The following is an 18,655-nucleotide window of genomic DNA, read 5'->3' as shown; positions in this document are numbered from 1 at the left end:
CCGGCGTGACGGGGCACACCAAGCAGGGTATGTCTCTTCATTAGCGTTTTGGTGCTTTTGAAACATTTCAATTCACCATTAAAAGGACTCTTCTTAAACAGTATTAATACATGTGTGGATTCTTCCCCTATATGGCTTGGGACCAAACTACCTTCTCCCATAAAAATGTCCCTGGGTTTTAAGACCTTCTGGAGAGGCACTTCTCGGAAAAGACCACCTTGAGCGCCCCCCTGCCGCCCCTTTGCCTCTTAACACCCCCCTATGCAATCCCTGGGAACCACTGATTTAAGTCAACCCACATCACCGGATTCTCTAGGATCTTTTCCATCCCCTCCACGCCCTCCTCCCCAACTGTCAGCAGGCATCCAGATGTGGCCCTATTTGATCTTTTGTTCACTGCAAGGCCTCGTCCTTCCAAGCTGGCCTCTGCCCTCCCAAACTTATATTTCTGCCCAAGTGTCATGTTTGCTTTCTTAACTCTTGCCAGAGAGAAGCCAGGCCAATTCAGTTCCGCTTCACCCTGGTCGGTCTTTCCCTCCTGCCCTTCCGGTTCCAGGTCACTGGTAACATTTTGGCAGACTCGGAAGAATATATATATATTTCATGCAACTGGAAATAATTTGATGCAAAGGGCAGTGCTTCTGTGTGCTGACTGGGAGCGAAAGGTGAAGGGCGCGGATGGCTCAGCCTTGAGAAAACGGCCAACTTCCATCGAGGAGAGAAACAGCATGAAAAGTTATGAGAGTTATTTAGTAGGGGGTTGTTTCCCCATTGAATTCATTGATCCTTCTTCTACCTTACTGTAAAAGACTAGCGTCCTTCAGGATCAATAGGAATTCACTGCAAAGACATTGAAAGCAGGGAAAAAAAATTATAGGGGATGTAGACAAGGGTCCGGCGATGCTTTACTGGACGGTCTGTAAATTCCATTTCAGAGAAGCGCCTGGGGGGCGGCATTCAAATAGTGGGTGGGGCCAGAGACAAAAGAGGTGAAGCCAAAATTCCTCCAATTCCCCCCCAACCCCAGCATATAAGGGGTGGGAGAACCCCTTAGAACAGCAAGGGAAAAGGAGGGAAGACCGCTCTTCAAAAGACATAGAATCATAGAATAGCAGAGTTGGAAGGGGGCTATAATGCCATCGAGTCCAACCCCCTGCTCAATGCAGGAATCCACCCTAAAGCATCCCTGAGAGATGGTTGTCCAGCTGTCTCTTGAAGCCCTCTAGTGTGGGAGAGCCCACCACCTCCTTAGGTAACTGGTTCCATTGTCGTACTGCTCTAACAGTCAGGAAGTTTTTCCTGATGTCCAGCTGGAATCTGGCTTCCTTTAACTTGAGACCGTTATTCCCTGTCCTGCACTCGGAATTTCAGCTTAACGCTCTTACTGCCGGTAACAAAGCTTTTTAGAATAGAGAAGGAAACGTTGAAAAGCCGGAAAATCAGCAGCCCGAGTTTTTGACACCGGTGGTATAGGGCGTAATACCCCATTAACAGAGGGTTCATCTACACCAAGCGGATATTCCACTATGAAAGTGGTATGAAAACAGTATATAAAAGGCAGGAGCCACACGACTGCTTTATAGCGGTATTGAAGTGCACTGACAACTGTTGGGGCCCATTGACACATTCCATATACTGCTTTCATACCGCTATATTCTGCTTGGCGCGGCTCCTGCCTGTTATATACCGCTTTCATACCACTTTCATAGTGCTATATCCTGCTTGGTGTAGCTGTGCCATGGGCCCCAACAGTTGTCAGAGCCCTTCATTACCACTATAAAGCAGTAGCATAGACCCTGTCTTTAACATGCCGCTTTCATAGTGGAATATCCTGCTTGGTGTAGATGAGCCCATAGTTAGTACCTCCTGCGGTAAGGTCTGTGGTGCTGAATCCAGTTAGAGCCAAATACGAAACGTTAGGTTTCAACGTTCTGGATTAGCCGGACCATTATTCTTCAACCGGGCGTGGAGGTCTCTCCTTGCATCTAGGACAGCCTTCTTCAACCTTGGGCGCTCCAGATGTGTTGGACTGCACCTCCCAGAATGCCCCAGCAAGAGGCTGGGGCATTCTGGGAGGTGCAGTCCAACACATCTGGAGCGCCCAAGGTTGAAGAAGGCTGATCTAGGAGGTTCAGGTGAGTTCTGCAATTCCATATCTACTCAGTACTTGCACAGCAACTGGTCCTGAGCACTGTTCAAGGCAGCTTGGAAAATCTCACACCAGGGCCAGATCTACACTACTGCTTTAAAGCGCTTTATAACAGTTTTATAGAGCTTAAAAGCAGTTAAAGCGCTTTATAACTGTTATAAAGCGCTTTAAAGCAGTAGTGTAGATCCGGCCCAGGTATTTCTTCACACACACACACACACACACACATGCACCAAGATAATCTTCACTAGCAGCTGAATACTGAAATGTTTAAAAATAAAAAACGAACAGCAACAAAACTTTGGTGAGAAACAATTGAAACAAGGAATTATCCACGCTCCACCACCAAGCACATCATCTTTTGCACAACGCCTTTCCCGGGAAGAATATAGGCCTTTCGTCTTTCTTCCTTCCCCCACCCACCCACCCAAGCATAGGACCAAGATAAATCATCCACCATCTTTCCTCCCTCCTCCCCTTCGCCCTCCAGCAATGAATCTGAAGCGGCCGATTCCCAGCTGTTCCTCCATGTGTATGTGGAAAAAACAGCCTCACAATCGCAGCCTCCTTTACATCATTCGACTCTTCGTGCAGGTCTGCAGAAGGCTATGAAAAACGAGCTACCACGGACGGCCGAAACCGCCCTGGCTGCTTACCATGGGAACACAATTCTGGGCAGGGATACAGAACCCCCATTCTACTCCGTCCATCACTTAACCACAGCTGCAGAAAACTGGAGGTGGGGAAGCAGAGAACATTTAAGGGCGGGGGAAAACCTGCCTCTTCTAGATCTGTTCAAGAGCAAGATTAAAAAAACAAAACAGGCTGCACCCATCCAAACAAGCTTCGTTCACCTGAGGCTCCGTCTAGAAGCACAGGTGGCAAATCTGAACTGAATATATTTAGTTTTAAGTTTAAAAAGCAGGGGAGAGACAAAGATGAAGAGACACTGTGGAGGGGCAGCAGATGTCATTTAACTAGCAAAAGGCCTTGTCACTTGGGTGGGGAAATGTGTGTGTGTCTCTACAGAAGACTTGGATATAGATGTTTCAAAGAGGGTTGCAAATGCAGGGCATACCTGTGTGGGCTAGGAAAAGGTGCAGAAAAGAGCTCCTAAAACATCCAGAAGGTTGGAACACCAGGAAAAGCTAACTCGGAGTGTGGAGAACGTGGACAGGGAGACATTTTTCTCCCTCTCCTATAATTCTAGAATACCCATCCCATGAAGCTGACTGGTGGGAGATTCAGGACAGATAAAAAGAAGGACTTCTTCACACAGCGCAGAGTTAAATGACGGAATTCACTTCCACAAGATGTAGTGATGGCCGCCATTTTGGATGGCTTTAATTTTGGACAAATTCATGGGGGGGGGGGGGAAAGCTATCAAGGGCTATTCGTCCTGATGGCTACGTGCTACCTCCGGGATCCAAGGCAGTTAAGCCTGTGTGCGCCAGTTGCTGGGGAACATGGGCAGAAGAGTGCTGTTGCACTCGTCTCCTCCTTGTGTGGATGCTGTACAGATGGACTCTTGGCCTGATCCACTAGGGCTCTGCTGTCCGAGCCGTTACCATGTTTGCCCATAACTGCATCCATGTAACCCCAACCAGTGTTCTGTCTCTTGGTTCACACAGACATGTGACTGGATCCTGGGAAACCTGCATTTTACACAACCACAACCACATGCACGCACTCCAGGAGCTCAAGGAATACCCATTTGCCTTCTGGGAAATGAAGTGTTTTATGACCATGGCAGCCATTTTGTGAGAGTGGCCACAACACTTGCAAAATTCCAAGGGACCCCACCAACTTAAAAGCTTTGGGGACCTATCAAGTGGACCAAGCAACTCTGAAGAGAAGGCTATCCATGGCTAGTAGCCCTGATGGCTATGTGCTACCCCCAGTATTCAAGGCAGTAAACCTATATGCACCAGTTGCTGGGGAACATGGGTGGGAGGGGTCTGTTGCACCGTGTCCTGCTTTGTTGGTCCCTGGTCGACATCTGGTTGGCCACTGTGTGAACAAAGTGCTGGTCTGATCCAGCAGGGCACTTCTAGGGGTCTGATGTTGTCTTGCAAGAAATCTCAAACACACCAAAGCCAGCAAAAGAGCCCCGTATTTTTTTTCTTTTAAAAAAGTATACAACAGCTGCACTCTATCCCTACTGACTCTGGAAAGACCCCCAAAATGGGGGGGGGGGAGGCTGGAAGAGATACCCGGGCAGCTGACACACAGCTGTGCTGTGTTTCCATCTTGGAAATGTGAGGAAAGGGGAATTCGTAAAATGGGCATGTTCAAGGAGGGGAGAAGGAAAGAAACCAAATTTGCAGAATTCAGTCTTCCTTGGCGCATGGCAGGTGCTTTTCTCGTGCCATCGCCCTGCCTCAGACACAGGTGTTTACTGGCCGCCCAAGGTGACGCCCTCCACTCACGACCTCCTGTGATTTCTCACGCCTTCTTCTGTCTTTTTACCCATCACAAAAAAAAATCTCTGGAGGGAAAGACAGAACAGCTTCTGGTCGGTAGGGCAAGGAGCCTTCCGCCTGGAAGCACCCCCAGTCTTTAAGAAAAAATAGCACCGGATGTGGGCTTGGCTTTGAGCCGTCACTCGGCAGTAGAGCACACACTTTGCAGGAAGAAGGTCACGGGTCAATCTCTCACATCTCCAGGTAAGGCTAGGAGACACCCCTGCCTATTGAGCACCTGCTAGTCAATGAAGGAGTTCCAAACCATTATGGGTCATGAGCACTCTCACAAAATGGCTGCCATGGGAGAGTCAGCCATTCATAAAATGGCTGCCCCGGCCAGTCACAAAACGTTCATTTCCCACAAGGCAAACTGGTGAGACTCAAGGAAAGGTAACTTGCCCAAGAACCTATGGGTAGAAGGCAGAGATGGAGGCCTGAGCTCCGAAACACAAAACCACTCTTGTGAACCCAATTACAGAGGGGTGCTGGAGGGAGGCCATTTGCTTTGCAGCATGCAGTGAGGGCCACCCATTTGGATGGCTTTAAAAGGGGGTTAGTGAAATTCCTGGAGGACAAGGCTATCCGTGGCTACTAGCCCTGATGGCTCTGTGCTACCTCCATGATCAGAGGCAGTAAGCCTCTGTGCACCCGTAGCTGGGGAACATGGGCAGGAGGGTGCTGCTGCTGCTGCCCTCATGTTCTTCTTGTGGGTTTCCCGTGGGCGGCTGGTTGGCCACTGAGTGAAGAGAGTGCCGGGCCCTTGGTCTGATCCAGCAGGGCTCTTCTCATGTTCTTAGGTCAGCTTCCCAGTTAAGAAAAAGTGTGATGAATTATTATTATTTTTAAAAAGAAATCAAATACATATCAGGAGGGGCAGGGAACTGGCGGCTGCCAAGAGAGGCATCTGTGGGCACCATGTTGAAGACGCCAGGTAATACTGGGCCCAACGGACCAAGTTGGAGCGTGTTCAGAGGAGGGCAACCAGGATGTTCAGGGGTCTGGAAACAAAGCCCCATGAAGAGAGACTGAAAGAACCGGGCATGTTTAGCCTGGAGAAGAGGAGATTGAGGGGGGACATGAAAGCACTCTTCAAAGACTTGAAAGGTTGTCACACAGAGGAGGGCCGGGATCTCTTCTCGATCCTCCCAGAGTGCAGGACACGGAATAACGGGCTGAAGTTAAAGGAAGCCAGATTCCGGCTGGACATCAGGAAAAACTTCCTGACTGTTAGAGCAGTACGACAATGGAATCAGTTACCTAGGGAGGTGGTGGGCTCTCCCACACTAGAGGCCTTTAAGAAGCATCTGTCAGGTATGCTTTAAGGTAGATTCCTCCAATGAGCAGGGGGTTGGACTCGATGGCCTTGTAGGCCCCTTCCAACTCTGCTATTCTATGATTCTAAGAGTCCTACCCAGAATACGGCCGTTTCCAACGTCCTCTCTCGATCAACGCCTCCGACCTCGGCTCACGCTGCAGCGTAGCCTGCTCAGCCCGTGTGCCTCCCTGCTACCAGAAGGCCTTTCCCTCGTAGCCTTGGCCAGCCAACAGTTGGGTTTGTCCCGGGGGGGGGGGGGCAATAAAAATGCACAGCTGGACCAGAAGCACGAACGGGCACGGCGGGAACGTTCAGGGGCTGTGAAGCCAGAGCTGGGTGGGCGCCTCTCCCCGCGCGTCCCGAGCAGAGGCCAGCGCTTTCATGAACTGCCGACCCCTGGCTCGAGAGCAGATGTGACCTCTGCCACAGGATGGCGGCCTGGGGAGGTCAGCCGCTCCAGAGCGACTCGGCCCGTCGTTCAGATCAATGCATCCCGTTTCCTTTTTTTTAAAAGGAGCGCAAACAGCTTCAACCACCCCCTTCCCTTCCCCAACCTTTGCATAGGTCTTTTCCAGTACTAAATCATGAGCAAGTTAATGGGAATTTACAACTTTCCTTGTTTTCTTACGAGTTCAGTCCTTCCCCACTCATTTTCGTATTCCTCCCTCCCTCCCCCGCCAATAACTCAGGTCATCCATTTTATATCAGATCCCAAACTCATCCAATTAACGCTGAGCAGGCTCAAATTGCAGTAACTGCAGGCATTTCTTGGGGAGCACCTGGGAGGTCTCAGGCCCAGCCACCAACAAGCTCTCCCAGAAGGCTCCTTCTCCTTCAGCTTAAGCTCCGCAGCCCACCCTGTCACGCATGGCAACGCAAGGTCAGCGAAGGGAACACCAGGGCGATCGGAAGAGATTTACAGGCGAACACATTTACAAGTTGGCGGCGGAGAAAAAGTGAGGGGTATTTTTTTTTTTAAGCCAAAAACCACCCAACCTGGTGACACAGCGTATGGCCCAACAGGCATGGTGTCAGGCATGGTAGACCCGGGTTCAAATCCACAAACTTGCACATCAGGGCAGACCAGGATACATACGCACAAAAATATCTGAGCCAATTCAACCTTCACGCCAAGACATTTGGGCCCCTAAGCTGGTGTGGTTGATTCTCTATGACTAAGGAGCAAGAACTTGATCTTGCAGTTGCTCTAGTTCAGATGGCTTTAAAAACATTAATTACACCTACTCCACTCCATGAATTGGCATTTCTCAGTGGCTACTAGCTGGAACATTTCCATTCTGTTACGTTCGGAGGCAGCCGACCAGTTTCTGGGGGACTAAATATTTCTGGGCGACGAACACACATATCCTGTGTATAAGATTCCCAGAAGCACGTGGCCAGTCGCTGCTGGAAACAGAATCCTGAGCTAGACAGACTGCTCCAACAGGACTCTTACGTTTCAACAGCCTTCTGTGACCTCACAGCAGGTTAGCCAGTGGCAGCCTGAGAGGCTGAGACACCATGGGCTTTCTTTGGGCCCTCGGACTTCTTCAAGAGGGCCTTTCAAGCACAGGGCTGGACAAATGACCCATTGGCAGGAAAATCCCAAGGCAGGGTTGCATCAAAGCAGACTAGCCCATGGAATCATGGGACGTGGGGCCAAAGAGGCAGAAGGTTCAACAGCATTGCCTATCGTACAGACAAGCATTTCTGCGGAACCAGCTCAACAAGGCAGCAAGCTTTCAAGTTTGCAGAGAAGGAAACGTGCTACACCCCTTTCCACCACAGGGGCCTTAATGATGCGGTGCCTTAATCCCAAACAGTTGTTAACAACAGGTTTAAAGCTTGTAGGATGGCCAGAGGCTGCTGCAGGAGCTTTAGGAGGGGAAATCATGATTTAAATCTATTGGGTTTTTATAGTCCCGGCATTGCTACATGCCTGCATTCACCACTTTCTGGGAAACAGAAGTTCCCTGCCACAAAAGGGGTGAAAGGATCTGTTCCTGGGGTCCCCAATGTAACACACGTGAGCTCCAGTGTTGCCTTGGCACTTTTTTTTTCATCCAAAAAGCTCCCGGTTTTTATTTTACTTCCTAAGATATTAAAAAATATTATTACATGCCCTCCAGCGCCATCTTCATTGGGGTTTTTGATTTTTGGTGCTCAGCCCTCACCTCTGGCTTGTGCTTAAGATTCTCGGGCAAGATCCTTTTCTTTTAGACTCACCAGTTTGCCTTCTGGGAAATGGGTGTTTTGTGACTGGACTGGCCCACCATGGCCGCCACTCTATAAATGGGCAGGCTACACTCCCATGGCAGCCATTTTGTGACCGCACCCACAACTCTCCCTCAAAATTCCAGATGCGCCCATCAACCCAAACAGTTTCAGCGCTCCTGGTCTAGCCGCACCCTCAACCAGCGGCACAAGAGCCTCTTGAGACTGCCTCCGCGGACGGAGAGAGAGCGGTTGAGCCGGTGTCGACAGAAAAATGGCCAAGGCCGAACCAGGAGGCACTTTGCACAAGCCAACGTTGTGTTTTCAATCTGAATTGTGTGTTGCCCAAGCAACAGGCTGGGGGCGTCTGAGTGGGTGGACGCTACGTTCCCCCAGTAACATCTGCCAAGAGGAACTGTCACCATAAGTAAAGGGCCCGGATCCACAGCCACATCCCCAGAGGCTAAAACCGAGCCACAAAGCCGTTGGTTAGCTTTTATCACAGGCCTCCAGGTCCAGGTTCTACAGCCGTCATAAACTCTAGCCAAAACCAGACAACCAATAACCATCGCCCACGGTTAGGAGGTTCCAGTATGTTCCCTCTCCCATCTGCCGCCCCTTAGCTAATGCATTCAGCCACACTGGGGGGCTGCTTCCGTTTAGCTGCCCAGTCTCATTTGGGCTGAATTACCAGATTAATTGGCTTGCTATTTTTATGGCGAGGCCAGAAGGCAGCTACTTCCTCTGCAGAGAAATACCACCCCGGGTTGAACAGGAAGCCTTCATTTGCAAGGACAACACACAGATTTTCCCCCCTGCCTGCAGGTTGGAGGGCTCATTTCCTGGGGGAGAGGGCAGGGGGGAAATCAAACATGCCCACCCCTCCTGTTGCCACATATAATCCAACCCAGCTCCAAGAATCGAGATGTCAAGGCTAGCCACACAGAAGTCCCTTCCGGTCTAATCAGGAGGCAGCCCAAAAATTCAAGCCCGAGAACATGTGAACATAGAAGCTACCTACCTATATAAAAACAGTCAGTAGGCAGGAACGAGAATAACATACACATCAGGGCGGTCACCCACTTACCAAGATCGTAGTCAATTAATCAGAAACTCGTAAGATTACTTCATTAAATTTGCATATGGTGAAAAACAACCTAGTCCTGAAGCAAGAAGGTGAGTATGTCTGTTTTTAAAGATGGTGCTAGAAGAAGAAGCATTTTAGAAGAGGTGTTTCCCTCCTTTGACAAATGCTCTCTGTACGTGTGTGTGTTTAATAAAAAGCTTCTGATTAGCAGGCTTTAATTTTTTAAAAAATCAACCAGGTGTTTTCTTCAGTCAGTTTAAACATTTCAGCTTTAATATTTATAATTATTATTGATACTGGACTTTAGCACTTTCAAGCATTCAAAGCATTTCAACATGCATTATCTAGTTATGATTCTTACAAACAACCCTGCAAGGCAGTATTATTACACCCATATTGCAGACGGGAGGACTGAGGTAGAGATAACGGAAGAGGCTAGCCTAATGGCACTCAGTGAGTTCTGGGCAGAGGCGAAATTCCAACTGTGCACTTCCTGACTCATAGTTTAAATCTTAAGCTACGATGCTCGGCCAGCTCGTGTTGTTATTTATAAGATGTATGTCCTGCTCCTCAGCAATATAGTTTCTAACAATAAAACCAGCAAAAATAGAAACCAGCAACAAAAAACGTAATTAAAATAGTGCAAAGAATATAAAAGCAATGAGCAGGGCAGGAGTGGAGTAAAAACAAACAAAATAGAACTGGTATTTTAAAAGGTTGTCAACAAGAATGAAGGGGGGAGGGGGATTGGAGGGGGGAGTGTGTGTGTGTGTGTGATGCCAGTCAACCTTCCTTGTGGAGAGCACTCCAAAGACAGGGTGCCACCACCGAGAAGGTCCTCTCTCCAATCCCCCACTCACCTAACTTCAAAAAGTAGGGACACTACCTTCACATCTCTCTCTCTCTCTCTCTCTCACACACACACACACACACACACACACAAACACACTCCCCCCCTCCAATTTGTGTTGTTCATTACAACATAGATATTCTATCTGGATGTTCGAAAGCTCTATAACAAATGTATAATCAAACCATAGTAGCCAGTGCCCATTGGGGATGGCAGGGCAGAGGCCAGGGCAGATGTTCAGTACTGAGATTGCCAAAGCAGGGCAGGAGAAGACCGTGCATGGCACTCGCAGCTGCACATGTACCTCGCTGTGGGGGGATCACTCTGCCACAAGGGGGTGGGAGACAGGGGGAGGGCCACTGCACCCGTTGCCCCCAAAACAGAACCGCCTTTGTAGTCAGGTACTAAGGGTACTAGTAGACCATCCACAGGGTTTTCCAAACCTCCTCTCTCGCACCCGACACGGTTCCCCCCTCCCCCGACCACGGCCACACCGCGGTCGGCTCAAATCCCACATTAACAATAGGGTTTGAACAGTTTGCCTTTGAAAGGACGGACAGTTCCAAATCACGTGTGCGAAGAAAGATCCACCAACAGCAGTTCCAGACCACGCGTGAAGAGTCACCTCGACCCTGGCCGAGCGCCTCGCTGCCTCCAGAACCACACACGCAGTTTCCAGCCAAGCTTTGCAGCTGGCCAATAAATCTGGAGATGACATTTAGACCCCAGCACAGACGCAGCGCTTCAACTCCTGCTAAACCTTTTGCACAGCATCCGTCTGGGAAAGAGGATGATCCAAGCGGCCCATTTTGTCCTATTATAGCAAAAGATCGGGGCGTCGAAAGGCGACTTTCCAGTATGCCGGGCGAACGATAGACATGCCGGTCGTTCGCCACAGCCATAGGGCAAAACATGGGTACCACAACGTAAGCGTGGCTCTCTTTAAATGTGGACGGTGGTACACACTGGTAAATTTTGAAGTGCGGGCACTCCTCATGACAGTCTCCCTAGCTATGGCCCCTAAGGAGGGTCCAAAAATACAGGCAGTTGTGTTGATCCTTATCAACAAATCGATTCTAACAATTTTCACCTCCACCAGGATCAGGTCTTTTGTAAAGCTGATGGGTCTGGATTGCCCATTCAAGACCTCCACACTCATAGAATCATAGAATCATAGAATAGCAGAGTTGGAAGGGGCCTACAAGGCCATCGAGTCCAACCCCCTGCTCAATGCAGGAATCCACCCTAAAGCATCCCTGACAGATGGTTGTCCACTCTTCCTCCCCTCCATTCTCCCAATTTAAATAAACCAATCAAGGTCAATTTTGGAAGCAGAACCGATCATGCAGAACTAGCAGAAGGTTCACCACATGGATGGCGTTGCTGTGGGAGTTGATGACTTCCCGCCAAATGCATGATGCATCCATCAATACCCTTTTGCTTCAACGTCTCTCAAGCATAGCAGCCTTTTGGCTGCTTCCCATAATGTGAGTTGTGTTGGTTGTTAAGAATGCAGATAGTTATGAGAGGATGACAGGAATTGGAGTTTTCAGCTCCCTGAAGTGGGAGTATATGTCCCAATAGTCCCTAGGGTGGGGAAAGGCATTTGAAGGCCTTTCTCCTGGATGAAAGGATATGGCTTCCAAACTTGATTGCCTTTCCCTCCTCTTTAGACTGTGCATAGAATCTGATTTTCAGGTGGGCAATAACTTCTTAGCCTCTTTGCACCCTGCCCAAATCTTCCACGGATAGCAGCATCTCTCCATAGAACCATCCACTGGACCATTCATCAACTATCCAGAAGGACATGTGGAGCCATCTCATAGGAATTATCTGGCCGCTGCAATAAACGTGTTTTCCCCGTCCTCTCCCAGCTACGCTTCAGAAAATGCAACAACCGACAGATCCGTACGTCCCGACACACTTTCCCCTTCCTCCCCCAGACAAAGGGGGTGTCTGCTCTGAAAGTCATCAATCTCCTTCTAGAACCATCTGCACCAAGGGTCAGGGTGACGTCATTTTACGGAGCAAGCGTGAGTAACGCTAAGCCCCGGGCGGAGATGAAAGATCTCTCTGTTCTTCAGAGCGTGTGTGGTAACAGATTTGGGGTTTGATCCAGGACTGTCAGTTCTGCAAATACAATTCCCTCTGGGTCAGGAGAAGGACACCCGGCTGCGGAGAGGGAGTCTTATACCAGGAATATGGACTGCCTGATCGTTCCTCCTCCTTCCCAGTAAATCCCACCCTGCCGCCCCCAACATTCTGGCAGAGCCAGATAAAAAACCTCTTTGTCCTGAGACATTCGCACACACGCCCCTTCCCAGCCCCACAGAGAAATCTTTCCACAAGGAACACTTGAGATCTCGACGTCAAAAGCTTGACGTCGAGATCTCAAGTGAAGGTATTAGAACAGGGATTCAAGACCCTTGCAGATAAGAAGGCCTCCCGGGCTAAATTTCTAGTAGCAGTTCCTAATTCCTGATTGTGCACCCGAACGCAGAAGCAGAGCACCTGCTTTGCACGCAGAAGGCCCCAGGTTCAAGTCCTGACATCTCCTGTCGAAAAGGATCAGGCAGCACCGGCTTCTCCGAAATGGTGGCCATCGGGAGCGTTGGAGCACAATTCCCACGATGCCCAGCCAGCATGATAGGAGTTGTAGTCCAAACACATCTGGAAGGCACCAGGCTGGGGAGGCCTGAGAAAGCAGGACCACGGAGTTTGGCGGATTGCTCAAAGCTGTTTTTAGATAGATGCTGCCTGTGTGTGTGCGTGCTGTCTTGTTGCGTGTTTTTAAACTTTGCCTATTGTTTTTTAACGTTTTAATCTTTGTAATAAATAATAGCAGTAGTAACGAAACTGACAAACTGAGCTGAAGTTAGGAGCCACCGGGGCTTAGAAGCCACCATCTCCAGATCTGTGTGGGCAGCCAGATCAAAGAGTTTCCAGAGCTACGATGATGTCTGCCCCGTGGCGACTCCGCCAACCTCAGCAGGTCATTGGTTCTCCTTCACCTGGAAGAGCTGTAAGAGCTTCCAGGCAGGGTAAAAAACAATGGTTGTTCTTTTTTAAAAAAAAAAAATTAAAAAATAGGATTTTTAAAATTTAAATCAGCTTTTTTAAAAAATGCTTTTTGAGGGAAAATCTATCTAAAGATAGTTTTCTATTTAAGATGCATTATAGTCCAAAGGTCCTATCATCATGAAATAAGGATTGTTTTTTAATTATGTAGCATGAAGCTGTATATTCATGCAATGTTTAAATCTTTTGGTAAATGAATTCCAATAATCCATTCACAATGTCATGCTCTTCCAGAGGTTTCTGTAAGATTATTGGGCAATTTTTCTATCTAGCTTGGGACCGCAATACCTGATGGAACGCCTCTCCCGACATGAACCTACCCGTACACTGTGATCAACGTCTAAGGTCCTCCTCCGAGTGCCTACTCTGAGGGAAGCTCAGAGGATGGCAACAAGGGAGAGGGCCTTCTCACTGGTGGCCCCCCGACTGTGGAATGATCTCCCTGATGAGGCTCACCTGGTGCCAAAACTGTTATATTTTTGGCGCCAGGTCAAGACTTTTCTCTTCTCCTAGGCATTTAACAGCATTTAACAATGCTGTTTTCTAACGACCCCCAGAACTGCACTGGCTGTCTATACGCTTCCGGTTGGAATTCAAGGTGCTAGTAATGACGTCTAAAGCCCTAAAGGGCTTGGGACCTCGATACTTGAGGGAGCGCCTCTCCTTATACATGCCTGCCCGAGACCTTAGATCTGTTGGAGGAGCCCTTCTCCGCATCCCATCAATGCAACATATACATTATGATGGGACAACGGAGAGGGCTTTCTCTGTGGTGGCCCCCCGACTGTGGAATGCCCTCCCCTTGGAGGCCCGATGGGCGCCAACATTGATTGCATTTCAACACCAAGTAAAAACATGGCTTTTTAACAAAGCCTTTGACGGTTAAACTCACTGGCACATTGCTTTAACTGTTTTAACTGCATCTATTGCTTTTAAATTATATATTGTTTTAACTTGGATCATGGTTTAATTTGTTTTTAACTGTGTATATTTATTAATTTATACTGTATGTTTTTATCGGTACGCCACCCTGAGATCTTAGTGATATAGGGCGGGATATAAATATTTTAAATAAATAAATGGATGCTGTTGTTTTTATACTGTTGTTTTTATGTTTCTGATGTTTTTTAAATTTTGTATACTTTAAATGTTTACTGTTTTAACTTTTGTGAGCCGCTCAGAGAGCTTCGGCTGTGGGGCGGTATATAAATGTAATAAATAAATAAATAAATAAATAAAATATTATCACAGCTGCTTGGTTTTACAGTTCTCAAAACTGTGAACCTGGGTCTGCAGAGATCACAATCCCCTTGCGCCTTTGCAAATCTACGTACACAGAATCAACCCCATACCTCTTAAGTGCTAAGTTTCAAAAAATTCAATGAATAGAGTACACGTGATTAAATCGAGTCTTTCTGAATCGTGATTTAAATCAAATTGATTTAAATCAAATCCACCCTGCTCCCGGATCACGTCTCTTCTCCCGCTTCTCGTGAGGTTCTCCTCCCAACACGGGCTCCAGCGATTTGTGCTTCCTATTCTCCACCCAGCCAGCTCCTAGACTGTCCACGGCTCAATATCACAGCCGTTTAGAAAGGGCGACCTATTTCAACGCAACGTCCTACTGCCTTCCTGCCATTTTACTCACGGGCCTTCCATGTGGTTTCACACACACACACGGCCCGCCCCCGTCTGCCCGAACGCATCATGGACCGTCTTCCTATTGTCATTTCAGGAAATATTATCCCAGGGAAAGCAGCCAGGTTGCCTGGAGACGGGACAAGAGAAACGTTACGGCACTCCAGCCTTGCTGATTAAGGGGATTTGGATGAAGTTCCCGCAGTGACAAAAAGCGGCCAGCGGTAACAGAAAGCAGGCGTCTTTGCATATGCGAGGGCCGGTTTTCATACCGGACCCAAAAGCAGATTCTCCCACACCGCCTTGTGTTGGAGGTGGGGGAACCCCTTAGAACAGCAAGGGAAAAGGAGAGCAGACCGCTCTTCAAAAGACATAGAATCACAGAATCATAGAATAGCAGAGTTGGAAGGGGCCTACAAGGCCATCGAGTCCAACCCCCTGCTCAATGCAGGAATCCACCCAAAAGCATCCCTGACAGATGGTTGTCCAGCTGCCTCTTGAAGGCCTCCAGTGTGGGAGAGCCCACAACCTCCCTAGGTAACTGGTTCCGTTGACAGTATGATCAAGAGAAGCCAAAAGGCCAGTCTTGCAAACTGCAGCCTTGTAAAGAAGTCGACGCAAGTTGCTAGCCCACAATATAATAAATGCAAATGAATTACGGCTCAACCACATGCCTTATGAATAATAAAATCCGCCAGTTTGCAAAAGACAAATCCTACTAGCCACCAACTTGGAATCTGTTATTCCAGGAGGGGATATCGCCATCGCCTGCCGTATAGGGTCCAGATTAAAGTCTATTGTTGCAATGACCACTAGGCCTTAGATGTGAAGAACTGAGGTTCCTGCAATGTATAGAAACTTCCCCCTTCCTGCAATCAGAATTCTGATCGTTTCGTTAGCATCCCAACCCCACTCAGCAAAAGCACACATGTTCCTTTCGGTGAAAAAAGCGCAGAATGGCAACCTTCAAAAAAACACCCTTGCCCAACACTGCTGAGAGAAGGGAAAACGGCAGGCGCGCACGATCTCGCCCTGCAAAGCCGAGCAAACCAGTTCCTTCACGGCAGGGCCCTGTTTCCAGCACGGAGGGGAGGGGAACGGCACGGCACAGGCAACATGGCTGAGGGAACGCGCATCCACGATGACCTATTTATTTGCTCCCGGGCATCACAATAGAAATGCCCAGTTCTCAGGAAACAGCAGGGGACGGCCATTCTCACAGGAACCAAAAATAACCATCCGTCAAGGGGAGGAAACGTACATTTCAGTCGACGGACGGAAACGGGAGACCCTGAGAGGACGTCAACTTTACCTCAGTCAAGCCTATACCACAGAGAAAGGGACATTCTCCTAGCCTATTATTATTATTATTATTATTATTAGTAGTAGTAGTAGTAGTAGTAGTAGTATCCTGCCTTTTGCCCAATGCTGGGCCTCAAGGCGGCCTTACAAAGTATAAAACATACATGGGGGGGGGGGGGGACGTAAACACTTAAAATACACAACAAAATTATAAGACATTAACATAGATGGAGGGCCAGATTATTCTCCAAAGGCCTGCTTGAACAAAAAAGTTTTAGCCTGCTTCCGAAAGCCCATCAAGGAGGGAGCCAGCCTAGCTTCCCCGGGAAGAGAGTTCCAGAGCACCGGAGCAGCCACCGAGAAGGCCCTCTCCCATGTTCCCACCAAACGCGCCTGTGAGGATGGTGGGACTGAAAGAAGGGCTTCTCCAGAAGATCTCAAAGCACAGGCAGGCTCATAAGGGAGAATACGGTCTTTCAGATAACCTGGACCTGAGCCATATAGGGCTTTATAGGTCATAACCAGTACCAAACAAGTCAATTATATTAAACAAGTCAATATTCTGTTCCCTCCGAGGAGGGATTTCTCACAGAGCCCATCTTGGAGGAAAGTAAAATAGAGGCAGGCCTTGAAGCAGGAGAACCTAGGCTTGGTGTTTCAGGCCTTGTCCAAGAACCATGATGAGGAAGGGCTCTTGGTTTCTCAAGAGGCCTGACATCATCATCATCATCATCATATAATATTTATTTGTTACCCGCCTCTTCCTCTGGATCGAGGCGGGGTACAACACAAATAAAAACACCCTAAAATCCATACAACTAATTCAAACATTTTAAACCAGTGCATCATTAAAAGCAGCACACCATTAAAAAAGGCAAAATTTACCAGCCTCTAAACCTAGCCCATGGGCAAAAGGCGGGATACCAATAAATATAATAACAACAACAACACTTCCCATCATAACCACACCTCACATACGTGCTGGACTAGTCATGTTTTCTGAGGACACCACAGGACACCCACGCACAATTTAAGAACATGGCCCCAATGCATGAGTGGGTTTAGCAGCTCAAACAGCCACGGCTGCCATTTTTGTCGTCTGCTACGGCCAACTGTTGCACGTCACTGTGAGTTGTCCAAAGGCTGTGATCCAGGTCCCATCCCCAATGTCTGACGGAGCGGCCGTTTGTCTGGAATGCCAGCAGAAGAACCAACCGGATCCTTCAGACACAAGATTTAACGTTTGCAGAGAAATAAACTTTTAGACGTAACGTTGGGAAAAGCGGTTGGGAGGAAGCAATGCCATCGCATTGCCCGGTCATTGGGGATGGTTCTCCCGGCCTCACCTCAACAAGGAAGGGCCGTAGCACAATGGCAGAGCGCCTGATTTGAACGCAGAAGGTCCTGGGTTCAACCACCGGCATCTTCAGGTAGAGCTGGAAAAACTCCCTGGAGAGCCGTTGCTGCCAGTCAGTGTCGACAATACTGGGCTGTATGGACCGACATTTTGACTCAATATAAGGCGGGTTCCTATATTTTAGGGGTGCAGAACCCCTGTCTTGCTGGGCCTAATCCAGCACAGCAGGCTCTCCCATCTGGCTGGCAGAACTTCTTGGCGTTCCTCCAGGCAGCAGGCTTCAGCCCCTGGAGAGAAATCCCCCCGCCAAGATAACCATGGGGATATCTCTGAGATCCCCCTGCGTACCAATTTTCCCAATCAGGAGGGGTCCTGGCACAAAGGGAAATCGCCACTGTTATATCCGGTCTCCCACTTCCGTCATCCAGCCCAAGAGGGAGGGATGGAGAGTAGCAATCCATCCCCCCCCCCCCGGACATAAAATAGGTTCTGCCCCCCTGCTATATTGCTATGGATGTCCCACGGGGTGGGGTGGGGACAGGAACTGGGGAGGTGCACGGGTTGCCTGCAGGTATTTCAAGGCAAGCCAGCCAAGGCTGAGGCGAGCAGAGGCGGGCGAGAGACGGCAACAGCTGGGTCTGAACCCCAAGGTTTCGGCCACAATGAGTCACAACAGGTCTACAGAGCAACTTGCTGGTGCACGGTAAACAGTAACTCATTAAGGAGACGTCGCGGCCAAGACTGGGACGCTGGCAGCTACCTAGAGAAGCAGGTGCAGAGGCCTAGCGACGGCCGGGTGACTCAACCATTTAAATTAAGTCCAGGGCTTTCCATCTACCTTGTGACACCCTGCCCAACCCTGCCCAGCTGCTCGCCAGCTGAGGTTCCTTCCCGCAAGAGCAAAAGAAGAAAGAAGAAATCCTGGAAGGAGAAGAGACACGACGCGCGATTTTATTGCACCCACAACCTCTAGAAATCAAAGGGAGGGGAGAGAAAGAGGGGAACTGAAACCTGTCGAGCTTCTCTGAGGTACAAGGGTGTCACCGAGAGCACTGAGGCTCCAAACAGCCATCCACAACAATTACTGACGTACCCGGTGGGAAGGGGGCCTTATCCTGCCCACGGCTTAGACTCAGCGTCTAAGTGCCAGCTATGGAGAAGAGACAGAAGTGGAACCTTCCACATTGGGGCCTACGATGC

The 18,655-nt window shown here is 48.9% G+C and overlaps 1 protein-coding gene across 8 annotated transcripts in view; it reads right to left on the bottom strand.

Annotated features, from left to right (window-relative positions):
- MPRIP (myosin phosphatase Rho interacting protein) overlaps positions 1-18,655 on the bottom strand; it is a 477,073-nt gene that overhangs the window by 429,130 nt on the left and 29,288 nt on the right. The gene's annotated exons all lie outside the window — the stretch shown is intronic.

Source organism: Elgaria multicarinata, chromosome 17, assembly GCF_023053635.1.
Source record: "Elgaria multicarinata webbii isolate HBS135686 ecotype San Diego chromosome 17, rElgMul1.1.pri, whole genome shotgun sequence".
Taxonomy (NCBI): domain Eukaryota; kingdom Metazoa; phylum Chordata; class Lepidosauria; order Squamata; family Anguidae; genus Elgaria; species Elgaria multicarinata.
This window is presented reverse-complemented; position numbering and strand designations above follow the sequence as displayed.